This window comes from Saimiri boliviensis, chromosome 13, assembly GCF_048565385.1.
Source record: "Saimiri boliviensis isolate mSaiBol1 chromosome 13, mSaiBol1.pri, whole genome shotgun sequence".
Lineage (NCBI taxonomy): Eukaryota > Metazoa > Chordata > Mammalia > Primates > Cebidae > Saimiri > Saimiri boliviensis.
Genome location: NC_133461.1, coordinates 84,195,949 through 84,209,107, shown reverse-complemented (window position 1 = coordinate 84,209,107; position 13,159 = coordinate 84,195,949). Strand labels below are relative to the sequence as shown.

At 36.1% G+C, this 13,159-nt stretch overlaps 1 protein-coding gene across 3 annotated transcripts in view; it reads left to right on the top strand.

Annotated features, from left to right (window-relative positions):
- The window catches only part of NRG1 (neuregulin 1), a 1,133,076-nt gene that overhangs the window by 73,700 nt on the left and 1,046,217 nt on the right, over positions 1-13,159 (top strand). The window lies entirely within an intron of this gene.

Genomic DNA, 13,159 nt, shown 5'->3' with positions numbered 1-13,159 from the left:
TTGTCAAGATTTTAAAAAATCATTATTATAACCAGTTGGCACCATAATTACTTCTAGGAAAGGAACTGTGGTTGGCCAGGGGGTGGGGGTTGGGGGAAACAAAACTTGATAAGTCACTTGGGATCAAAAGTGAGGGAATTGGATGATGAGCCTCTGTAGCAGGGTAAATTATTCTACATGAGAAGATGGGAAGTATTTATTTTGAACTACTGTAAGGGTTGGGATTGGAGGCTCAGGGCAATCTTGTTGATATCGACAGGCAGGGAGGTTTTACCTGACATACGAGATATGAGTTATTATTTTATGTAAATATAGTTGAAAGTCATATATATTTAGAAATTTAAATATATAATTTTAAGACAGTGGTTTTAATTTTTTAAGAAAACACGTAATTTTCTCCCCAAAGCTAGTGGAAGTTTCTTTGTGTCCTGATAGCAATAGCATAAATGAAATCTACAGGAATAATACTTTCAGTTAGATTTTCATAACCTGACAGATAATTTTAAAAATACCCTATATGTAATGATAGAGAGAAAAGCTGTATTAAGTCTGTATTTTCAGGAGAGATTGTCCTCAGATGCATTTACCAGTGTCAGACACCTACTTTATAGAACCACCCACCAATTCCCTTGCGTTTTTGCTATTTGTTTTTTGTTGCTTTTTTTTTTTTTCTTTTTTCTTTTTTTTTTTTTTTTTTTGACATTTTGCTCTGTTGCCAGGCTGGAGTGTAGTGGTGTGATCTTGGCTCACTGCAACCTCCACCTCCCAGGTTCAAGTGATTCTCCTGCCTCAGCCTCCTGAGTAGCTGGGACTACAGGTGCGTGCCACCATGCTCAGCTAATTTTTGTATTTTTAGTAGAGATGGGACTTCGCCATGTTGGCTGGGGTGGTCTCGATCTCTTGACATTGTGACCCACCTGCCTCAGCCTCCCCAAGTGCTGGGTTTATAGGCACGAGCCACTATGGCTGGCTTATTGCTTGTTTTTTATATTTTGTTGAGTATCTAGGGAACATTATTTTGTGTTTCCTTTTTACTTGCATGATGCTGACCAAGTCATGTTCATAAATCACATATGTGGATATCTACAGTGCTTTCATTTGCCTTCCATCTTGAGCATGGCAAAACACAGTCATTTTCCTTCAGAAGTGCAACCTGACTTTATGTTAACTAGGCATTGGCAATATGTGCTTAATAGCAATTATCTTACTTCTAAGGATCTCACAGTTGGCTTGGCACATTGCCTCTGTGCTCTTCAAACATCAGAGAAGGACGACATAAACAATAAGATTTACACTGTAAAATTAGCCTCCACTTACGAATTATTTTATCAGCCAATTCTTATCTTAATAGCATATGTTACCTTTTATTAAAGTAAATATAATGTCCCTCAGCTCCAGCTTTTTTCTGTTTATTTTTATGTACATTTAGTTAGTTTCATTGAAATATTTAGAAGACTACTATCTAAATACTGTTTAAATTTTTAAAATGCATAATCTGTAGGTTAAAGTCTTGAAGAGTGGCAACTTTAGTCAAACAGTAACACCTTCCGGTAAATATCGTAACTCACATTCAATTCTATAATTTAAAATAAGTTATGCCTGGTATGTATTCAGAAAATGTCAGAGCTAGAACATTTAATTTAGTCTCTGTTTCATGGGTTAAAGAAAATAAAGCTTAGAACAGTGAAAGTACTTGTTCAAGGTAGTACTGATAGTTTATGGCTGAAATGGTAATAAAAGTTACAACCAACTTTTTCATCTTTGCTTTCTTTTCTTTCTGTTCTGTCATTTTAAATTTCTTAAAGGAAAAGCTCTGAGGAAAGTAAGTATTGATGATAGATAGAGCAGATATAGGATTGTTTCAGGGTGTGGTGGCTCATGCCTGTAATCCTTGCACTTTGGGAGCTGAAGCAGGCAGATCACTTGAGGTCAGGAGTTTGAGACAAGCCTGTCTCTACTAAAAATATGAAAATTAGCTGGGTGTTGTGGTACACGCCTGTGATCTCTGCTACTCAGGAAGCTGAGCCAGGAGAATCACTTGAACCCAGGAGGTGGTGGCTACAGTGAGCCGAGATCACACCACTGCATTCCAGCCTGGGTGACAGAGTATGACTCCATCTCAAAATATAATAATAAATAACAATTGTGTTAACATGGGGCCCTGGGTGAGAAGGGAAAATTTATTTATAGGAGGACATGTAGGAAGCGCACTGGAGATCACTGTCTACCATGTTGAATTGTCCCTGCTCCAATCTTACAAAATGGGACATGCATTGAGTTTCTTGGGTACATTTGCTTCCCCAAGAGCAGGCTGTATCATCCAGTGCTATTTGCACAGAACTCATGGCTTTATATTTACTGCCCTAGAGGAGGTGATTTATAATCTTTTATCATTTAAAACAGTAAATTTGATTTTTAGTGATGTTTTCTTATTTTAATGCTCCCTCCAATGTGATGTAACCTATCTGAATGAAAAACAAGTGGCATTTTCATTGTTATTGTTGGTGATGATACTTTTTATGGCAATCTTTGAGACACCTGGGAGTATCCCAAGTTCTTGAAAAATCATGGTTGGGAATTACCACTCTGGAAACAGATTGTCATGGTCACTGTGTTTAATGCTGTAATTAATATGTCTTCAAGTCTTGTATGTATGTGTGTGTAGATGTAGACATCATTTTATAGTCTAGTTTGGTTAGCATGTTTGATCTTTTTCTGTCAGTCAGAGACGTATGTCTTGACTGTCTTAAAAACAAGATTGTTCTCATTTTTTAATCTAATGGATATTTGTTGCTGAGGATCATTTTTTTTAAGGAGTGAAATACCCAGAAAATTAAAGTGGTCTAGAAGAGAACTGCTAGTTCTACATATTTTTTTGTCTGAAGTTGTGTTCAAATTTACTTACTTTTATCATTTAGTATTAAAAGAACAGTATATAGATTATAAAGAAGAATTCTACATCCTCTGTCTGTTCTTAAGTACCTACTTCGAATAGCAGGTGTGACTAGCCTCAGTAGCTAGATGTGGTATGTGGAATGTGGATTCATTCACATCAAGCATGCTTCTTATAGGAATCCTTTAGTACACTCATTCACCCAGAGCAGTCAAAGGCCTAAGCTGCTTTGTACTTTACAGCAGGGAACAGTCACTCCCATAAATACTGTGTACTCCCAAGTAAATCCAGAATGTTTGCAGCAGGATTTGTGTACCAGCCTCAACTCTCTGTTTTCTGTGATAAAGTCTTTGTATACAATTGTTTGATTGTTTTTAATCTCTTGATGCTCACAAATAATGCCACTGGAGAAATAAACCTAAGACATCCAACTGGAACACTTGATATAGAGAAATATAACATTTCAACAACAGAAGCCTTTCTTGTTGAGGTGATGTACACTCGGAATACTCTGGAATGATTACCTGACATCAAGATAGAGAGCCAATGAGAAATCGCAATAACAAAAATACCTCTAATAAGGAAACATATTTATATGATGAGTTTTTTCTTAGATACATATGTGATGATTGAGAGCATTTGTTTATATTGTGGGTTCTTGTCACATCCAATAGTAAGTTTAGAAAACACTAGTTTTACTGTAAAAGATGTTATGTGTGTATGTGTGTATATGTGTATGTATACATATATTATTTGGATATTTCAATCAGTGGTACTTACTGCCCTTGGTTAACTAATGCATAATTATCTTGAGAAAATTATTATGTGTATTGCTGTGATCTGGCTAAAAAATCTCTCTAATTGATCACCTGATTTTGATTCATTTCCCCTGGTAATCTGGTAGGTGGCCATTTCTTTTCTTCCTAGTCTGTGTTCCCTTCTAAAGATGAAACTTGGTCAAACATATCTATTTATAGAGACTGTCTTTAAGATAGTTTCAGACATACCTTCTTCCTTTAATAATCTCATTTGGTTAATATGTTAGGTCCTTTCCTATCAGCCAGAGAAACAAAAATGCCTTTAGTGTCTTAAACAAAATTGCTTATATGTTTTAATAAAATGATCATTTTAAGGGGAGAAATGCTCAGAAAATTAAATTGAGTATAGCAGGTAACTGCTAATTCTATATTTCTTTGCTGAAATTGTGTTTTCATTTGTTCTTTTGAAAACCATTTAGAAGCTGCATGCCACCCAAAGAATTTCTCAAGTTTGTGCAAAAGAAATAATAATTAAGTCCCAAAGTTAGGGGTAAGAGAGAATGGAATTTTATTGGTCAGTTCTGATATCTTAGAACACCTAACTAATGTGGACCTTTGAAAGCATAAAATTGCTCTAGTTACTTTAGAAAGGTCATATTTAGAAGGCTTATACTATTTTTTCCCCATTTTAAAGGTAAATTGGGGTTTCTTTTAAGTAAGTATTGATGTAAATGATGGCACACCTTTTCTGGGGCATAAATGCTTGGGGATGAGCCAGAGTCATGCATGATGTGTGTCAAGAAATAGAAGTTTATCTGCAGAGACTACCATATGATGTATGTATAAATTTCCAGTCCCTGGGATTATGATTTTTTTTTTTATTTTTTATTTTTTTTAGTGAAGACAAATGTTTTTTGTTAGTTAGATCCTGATTTTTGGCATGATTTAGTAGGAGAAAGAAGGTTTTAGTTTAGACATAGCTTTTCTTACATCTTGTGCAAAATTGTCAGTTGTAGGGAGGGTAAACACTGCACTCTAGAAAGGCCTTCTGGAATGTCCTTGTTTCTGTGTGAGTGTGATGGAAAAACAGAACTTTAAAAAAAATACATGTTTAATGAAAGATTAACATTTCCAGTTTATTTCTCCCAGATTTCTCTTTAATACTTGTTTGTATCTCTATGACAGCATGTATGAAAATGTATTTTAATGATTTAATTATCTCCCCATATTAGATGTTCTTACTATCTTTATCATATGCCCTTTTTATTTTTCTATTCTTGGTGATAGGTGGAGTCACTGATAAATTGCAGGTATATAGTATAGATTTTTTAGCAGACATGTGTATGATTGCCTTTTTGCAAGCCTTTCTTTTCAACTTTTATTTTAAGTTCCTGGCTATATGTGTAGCATGTGCAGGTTCGTTACATAGGTAAGCATGTGTCATGGTGGATTGCTTCACAGATCAACCCATCATCTAGGTATTAAGCCCAGCATCCATTAGGTTTTCTCCCTGATGCTCTCCCTCCTCCCACCCTGCAGGGTGTGCTGTTTCGACAGCCCCAGTATGTGTTGTTCCCACCATGTGTCCGTGTGTCCTCATCATTCAGCTCCTGCTTATAAATGAGAGCATGCAGTATTTGGTTTTCTAATCCTGCATTAGACAAACCATTAGAGAGAAAAAAGAAAAAAGAAAGCAAGACTTGCTCTGAAAATGGCCTTGGACCTAATTCAAGAAATGAAAGAAAGGCAGAGATCAAGGAAGAAAGAAATGATTCAGAGTTTATGAGAGTTAGATGCTAAGATGACAGCTGAGGACGCTTCTTTTCTCCTCAGCCTTCTTTAGCCAGGTGCTTATTTGACAATTTGTAAATTAAATTATTCCTTGAATAATACTTTGCACAGGAGTAAAGGAATGCTTCATGGATAAAGAGAGGCAATACCTGGAGCTAATTTTTGTGGATAAATATGTTTATTTTGATGCTTGAAGCTAGGATACAGAACTGATAGAAGCCAGGGGGTTTTCTCTGCTCCACCAAATAAATCACATATGACTAGAAATTGCAACCAGACAGCAATCTGTGAAGCAAGTGATAGGAGCTCCACCGTCTGGTGCCTGCTGTGGATGTCTGGCACCCAGTGGTACCAGATTTGGTGTAAGTGGGGCTTCTGTTTAGGAAACTTTGCCAATTTTTTTTTTCTTGAAAAGTGGATTCTGGCTTTGTTTCTGCATTCTTGTATGGGAATAAAAAATCTCATAATTGCAAATGTGTTTATCATGCTCAAAATATTAGATCCAGGTTATTCTTTCCATAGGATATTGTAATCCTGTGTGGGTACATTTGCTGCTGCTTTTGACACAGTAAAGTTGTGTTAATGTTTTTCAACTTGCTAGCTTTTAGAACTAAGGTAAGCATAATTCCTAATTTATCTGTGCTCCCTCTTATACATACATTTAGGTAGTCAAATCTTGGGAGTTTCTATAGACTATTTTAAAAACTTATCACCTTTGGTCTCTTTTATCCTGAGAAATGTTTTCAGGTTTGAGAGCATCACTTCCTATCAAATAATTCTGTTTCCTTGACCCTTTCCCTCTAATAAATTTCACATCTTTCTTCGCAGAAATAAAGAAAGAAACAAAAGCTATATTATGGCTTTCTTTACTCCTTTTCATTTTGGTTTGAACATTTGAAGCAAACATTGAATTTTTTATTCTTTTTTCTTAATTTTGCCGAAACCTATGATGCTGTTTATTCTGGTGGGGCATATATGAAATGCATATTGTCAAGAGAGAGTTCCATCTCTCTTGACCTTTTCTATGTTTACTGTATAATATTCCATCCCTTCAGCTGTCCAAGAAGCTGTACTGGATTTCTACTTGCTCACCTTCTATTTCTTACTAAATATTCCTTGTTGCATCATGATCCCTCTCAACAGGGTTTCTCCTGTGTGAACTCACAGGTTACTATCTACACCGCTGCAATAGACTCCTAAATTTTCCATCTTTCTCAGGATTCTGCCTCTTCACTCACTCTCGTATCTTTCCAAACTTTCCTTTACATCTTTCTTAATGTCAAACCTGATTAGTCATTCTCCTGCTTAAAATCTTCCACCGAGTTCTCAGAGCTTTCAGGTTGAAGTTCAAGCTGATTGGTATGACATACAAGGCTCTTAGGTCCTGGTAGTCTCAGCTCTGGCTACTTCCCTAAAACACTGCACACTCAGACCAGGTCTGACTAGTTTTAGTTCCCTATATCATGGTACACCACTGTGATTTCCTGTGTGCACTTACTTTACTCCGAGGTCTCTCTATCCTCCTCTTCTTTACGTACCTAATTTCTTCCTGGCTCTTTGAGACTGAACATCAGTGTCATGTCCCCAGTATCTAATGTGAATGTCTTTCGTCTGTTCTCCCATAGGCTTGGATGCATCTCCTTTCTATCATATTTTACTAGTATTATTATTCACTGTCCTTCCACAGTGGCATAGAATCCCCAGGGTCTGTCATAGTAATGTTTGCAAATGTCTACTATGAGTAATCGAGTAAATGAATCTAATAATTTTTTATTGCTCTTAAGTACCCTCTATTTTAATTACTGCGTATCAAGCCTTGGTCTCTTTGAATTATATTTATATCTAAATGTTGAAATAGCATCAGATTTAATCAATTGTAGTCTTATATATTGACTCTTAAACATTACTGAGATTGTTGTTACTGTTGACTCTATATTCAGACAAATAACCAGACACATAGAGTAAAAGACTTAACCCATAATCTACATGACCTAATGAAAAGAGCTTAGCTAAGAACCAAGAAACAATAGGCTCAAATGTCAGATGCCTTTGCCATATTACCCCGTTTCTTTTTTTATGGTTGGTTAAAAATGTTAACTTTTGAAAGGTTAATGTGATGCTGCTAAGGCCTCTCTAGGGTGATTGATCAGTTTAAACGTAAACTATTTTGGTGACTATGATATATAAAGTCATATTATTGAAAAAAATTGACAATAGAATAATTTAAAAAATAATATTGATATATGAAAAGATTCACAAGAAGTCTTATATGATGATCTTTGAGATTATACATTTTGCTCTTGAGGCACAACTCATCTTGGTAAAACTGCTTTACAAAAGAAGACATACAGGAGGCCAACAAACATATGAAAAAATGCTCATCATCACTGGTCATCAGAGAAATGCAAATCAAAACCACATTGAGATACCATCTCACACCAGTTAGAATGGCGATCATTAAAAAATCGGGAAACAACAGATGCTGGAGAGGATGTGGAGAAATAGGAACACTTTTACACTGTTGGTGGGAATGTAAATTAATTCAACCATTATGGAAGACAGTGTGGCGATTCCTCAAGGACCTAAAAATAGAAATCCCATTTGACCCAGCAATCCCATTACTGGGTATATATCCAAAGGATTATAAATCATTCTACTACAAGGACACGTGCACACGAATGTTCATTGCAGCACTGTTTACAATAGCAAAGACCTGGAACCAACCCAAATGCCCAACGATGATAGACTGGATAGGGAAAATGTGGTACATATACACCATGGAATATTACGCAGCCATCAAAAACGATGAGTTCACGTCCTTTGTAGGGACACGGATGAACCTGGAAACCATCATTCTCAGCAAACTGACACAAGAGCAGAAAATCAAACACCATATATTCTCACTCATAGGCGGGTGTTGAACAATGAGAACACATGGACACAGGGAGGGGAGCACTACACACTGGGGTCTGTTGGGGGGAAATGAGGGAGGGGCGGGGGGTGGGGAGGTGGGAAGAGAGAGCATGGGGAGAAATGACAGATACAGGTGAGGGGACGGAAGGCAGCAAAGCACACTGCCATGTGTGTACCTATGCAACAATCTTGCATGTTCATCACATGTACCCCAAAACCTAAAATGCAATAAAAAAAAAAAAGAACTTCAATAAGAAATAAAGAAGATAGTTTGTATTTTAAGCTACTGAGTGCGATTTCTTGCTGCAATCTATTGCTATGAAAAGTGATTATGGGTTTAGAGTGCCTTTCTTATTATTTTGGGTTTTGAGGGACTACAGTTTATCCTATTGGTCTGTGTTAACCAAGGGTAGGTAAAGAGGACAGAGAATGCCCAGCAAGGGTTCAGGTATTGTCTGTCTCAAGTGAGCAGGGTAAGAAAAGCCCTGTGTACCAAGAGGACATTTGTTATGGATATGCAGAACTTTCAAAAACAAGATGGAGTCTTACTATGTTGTCCAGGATGAAATATAGTGGTTATTCACAGGCATCATCATTACACACTGCAGTCTCCCAACTCCTGGCTCACGTCATCCTCCCATCTCAGTCTTAAGTAACTGGGACTATAGGTGTGTGCTGTGGTGCCTGGCATAGCCTCTTCTTTAACTGTAATAGACCTGCTTATCATGCATGAAATGATTTACAAACGAAAAGTACCCTACTATCATTATCTCTTTGGAGTACTATGTCTTTAAATGTATTTTCTTACTGTCACTAACTACCTAGGCTGTAGGTCTTATGTCTAATTTAGAAAATAACAAAGTGAGACTTACTTGGATTGAGTGAGCATTCAAAGTATATTCAGAAGTGGAGATAATTTTAAAATTTTACATGGCTTCTAGAGGTCATATAATCTCTTTTGTCATATAGTGGAGAAAAGAGACCTAGAGAGGTTCAAAGTTTCCCTAAACTTACATAGTTACTGGCCAAGTAGGAGCTAAATGTCATTCTTCCTGGATTTTATTATTTGCTTGCTCACTATTTTTAATAGAACGTTTTCTTCTCCTGCCATTTGTAAACACTTAATGGCCGTAAATTGGTAATGATTGTATATATTATATAATTAGGTAATATTAGCCAAGCATGCTAGTTCATGTCTGTCATACCAGTTTCATATATTATAAGAAAAGTACAAACTGTGTAGCTACTCAAGTGCAAAATGTAGAGAGAAAACTTAGAGAAAACATGAAACTTTCTCCTTGACTAATGTCTTCAGGCTGGGTATACAATGAACAATGATAGATTCAGAAAGAATGAACAAAATTGCTGTAGTAATTCGATTTCAGAAGAGTTTGACCCTGTCAGAATGATCTATTGTATTTGCATGAGAAATATTAAGGAGTCCAAGGGAACGATGATGTGTCCAGGGTTCTTTTCCACTGCATTGGAGCACCTGAGGAGCTGAAGAGAGAAATTTGTGTTTCTTCTTTGAGTGACAAGTGTGTTAGTTAATATCATCAGGCAGAACATGCTTTCCAGGAGTTTAGTTTGGTCCTTCACAAACTAAAATACTCTGAAGTGCTTGACTTTATGCAAGTTACTTTTGGTTGTTTTATTGTGAAAATGAAAGGATGCCAACTTTTTTTTTTTTTTTACAAACCAAATACTAATTAGCATTACTAAAGATTACACCACTTATTTGTAAGAGAAGCTCTTTGACAAAATTAAAGAATATGAGTAAATGCGTCATACTTGGCTATATGACCTTGGAATGCCATTTTCTTTTTTATTTTTCCCTGTAGAATTTGTATAATACCCTCCACTTTGTTGGATTAAATGAGATGCATATAAAACAACCTTGTATATTATAGCCTTCTAGGTCAGAGGTTGGAAATATTTTCTGTAAAAGGCAAGAGAGAAGTATTTTATGCTTTTGTGAACCATAGGTCTCTGTTGCATCTACTCAGTTCTGCTATTATAGTGTGAAAGCATCCATAGATGTACATAAACAAATGAGGGAGGCTGTGTTCCAATAAAACTTTGTAGACACAGAAATTTGAATTTCATGTAATTTTCACCTATCATGAAATTTTTTTCTCTTGATTTTTTTCAATTATTTCAAAATATAAAACATAACTCTTAGCCCACAGGCTGTATAAAAACATGTAGATTTGTCCCAAGATCTGCAACTTGCTAGCGTTTCCCCAGGTGATTGCCTCACTATGATTTGGTTCCAAATTTAGAGGGATTAGGATGTGATAGCGGTGTTGGGATTGTATTTACTGAGCCATCTAGATGATTGACTCCAGGTTCTCTCTTTGATACTGAGAACATGCTTTGGCATATATTCCCAGCTAATGTATGAGAAAACTCATCATTGGAGGAATAATTTTCTATTTTTTTTTGTTTTGTTTCTGGGAGTCGGGTAGAATATCTAAAGTAGTGGAAGAAGGATACTGCACCACACAACTCATAGAGCTGAAATGATACAGATAAGCAGTGTCAGCATTTCTGTGCAAAAACAAATGTTTCAAAATTTTGAGGTCTCAGCACTTTTCCAGGCACAGAATTCTGGATCTTGGCACACGGATTCCTAGTTTCAATGGAAAATGCTCACCTTTCTTTTTGCTAGTTTTATTCCAGAGCCAATCTCTTTATATTAAAGAAAGCAACTTAAAATGGAAAACTCATTGAGCTTAAAGCAGCCAAGGAAAAAAATATGTGCTCATTTGAAGTTTTTTCTTTTGCAACTGTTTGCCAAATAGGTTTATTTTTAAAGAATTTTCACAATTTACAAATGTTTGCCTTAGGACTTTGTGTAATGGCATTGGTTTTATACAGCTATTACAGTTAGGATGAAGAGATTTTCTTCACAGAGATGGTTTTGGAAAATGTCTCATCACACAAGTGGTAAGTGTAGTTGCTGTAATTTTACTGAAGAAAAGAAATTACTAATAGGAATCACCAAATTATGAAATTGATCATTCCTATTTTTATTGCTTTTATTTTAAACATAATAGTGACAGTCTAAAACAAGGTTTGTAGATTGCTACGTATTTAAATAGTTAATGCAACATCCCTCATTATCTGTACCTAACTTAAATTCCTTTTCCAAGGATTTTAGTGGATTATGTACCTATTAAAAAAAGCGGGGGGGGGGGGGGAAGATAAAAAGAACAGTCTGACTGGTACAAATTTACAAATTGCAGCTTCAGCTTTTTAATATTAATTGATATCTGTGTACATAAATATAACAAAGTTTTAAATACTGAAAATGAGAGATACTAAAAGAAACTATTTCCTGAGAGGGATTAGGTTAGAATGTACAGATGTAAAAAAATAAGTCAACAACCTGGCAGCAAGTAGTCTTGAGACCTTGAAATTCACTGGGAGCAGAATTATCTGCTTTTCTAACAGTAATAAAACCTTTCTAAGGTGAACTTTTGACATGTAAGTTATGAAACTTAAAAAGTTTCTCATGTTTTAAGCCACTTTGATTTTATTAGATCTAGAATGAGGTCTGATAATGTATATTTTTAGAAAGCTTTATTGGTGACTTGGTTCAAATTTTGCAATACAGAATTTGAAGCAGATAATATTATAGAGGAGGTAGGAGATTTATTAGGGAGTGCTAGAAGGACCAGTATCAGTGGGGGAGTGAAAAATGCATGTCTGGAGAGAAGGAAAAGCTTAACTGCAGAGCAGCTGCAGTAGAGTTGCATCTGATCCTAAGGAGCTTTGGAACTGGCATTCCAGACCCTGGAGAGTTGTCCTGGAATGAGGTGAGGAGGAGGAGTTTGTAGCCTTGCATTCATCAGTTGTGGGATGCAGGATGCCCCAGAGAGGGGGTGAACACTTGAGGGACAGAGTTCTTTCCAAACACAGTAGTGTCCAGAGAAGGTCTGGTTGTGAGGTGTTCGAAGCTAACACTTGCAATCGTTGGAAGAATTTCAGTCTTGAAGTTGTTTCTGGGCAGCACACCAGTGTGTCCATTACAACAAACAATCTTATGGTTGAGAAACTATTGTCTAAGGGGTCACTGGGAAGAAGAACTGGGACTGGAGGGTAGTCAAGGAGTATTAATGTGTTTCTAAAACATGTGTGGGGTGCATACTATGTGTGGGTACTAGAGACATAAACCTGAAGAGATAAATTCCTTACATTTAAGGAGCTTACCATCTAGTGGAAGTCAGACATGTAAAGAAATAATTAAAACGTAATTGTCAAAATAGGAGGCTATGTGGTATGTGTAGGTTTCCAGATTTTAAAAAAGCTTTACTTCACACACAAAAAATGTTCATTCTGTTTATTTTGATTTGGTATATTACAGCTCACAGATCTAAGATTCTCTTAATTTAAGTTTCTTCCCTTTCACAGATGTTTTTGCATCTCCTCTCATTTCTTACCATTCTGTGATGAGACAGCCCGAGTCTTTAAAAAATAAATACTTTGCTTTTCTACAATTAAATTTTTTGATGAAAATTAAGCTGCAAGCATAAAGTACTAAATAGCATAAACCCCTGGCATATAAAATGGGTAGGTCCTGTTACCCTCTTTTAATTCTTCAAATATATAGGTAGATCCTGATACCCTTTCTCAACTGTAGTCAAATTGCACTATACATTTTCTTCTATAAAATATATCAATGGCCAAGTTCAGTAGTCCTCCATTACTGAATGGGGCAGATTCAAGACCCCTCTTCCAGTGAATGTCTGAAACTGCACATGGTACCAAACCCTGTATATATTGTCTTTTTCTATACATA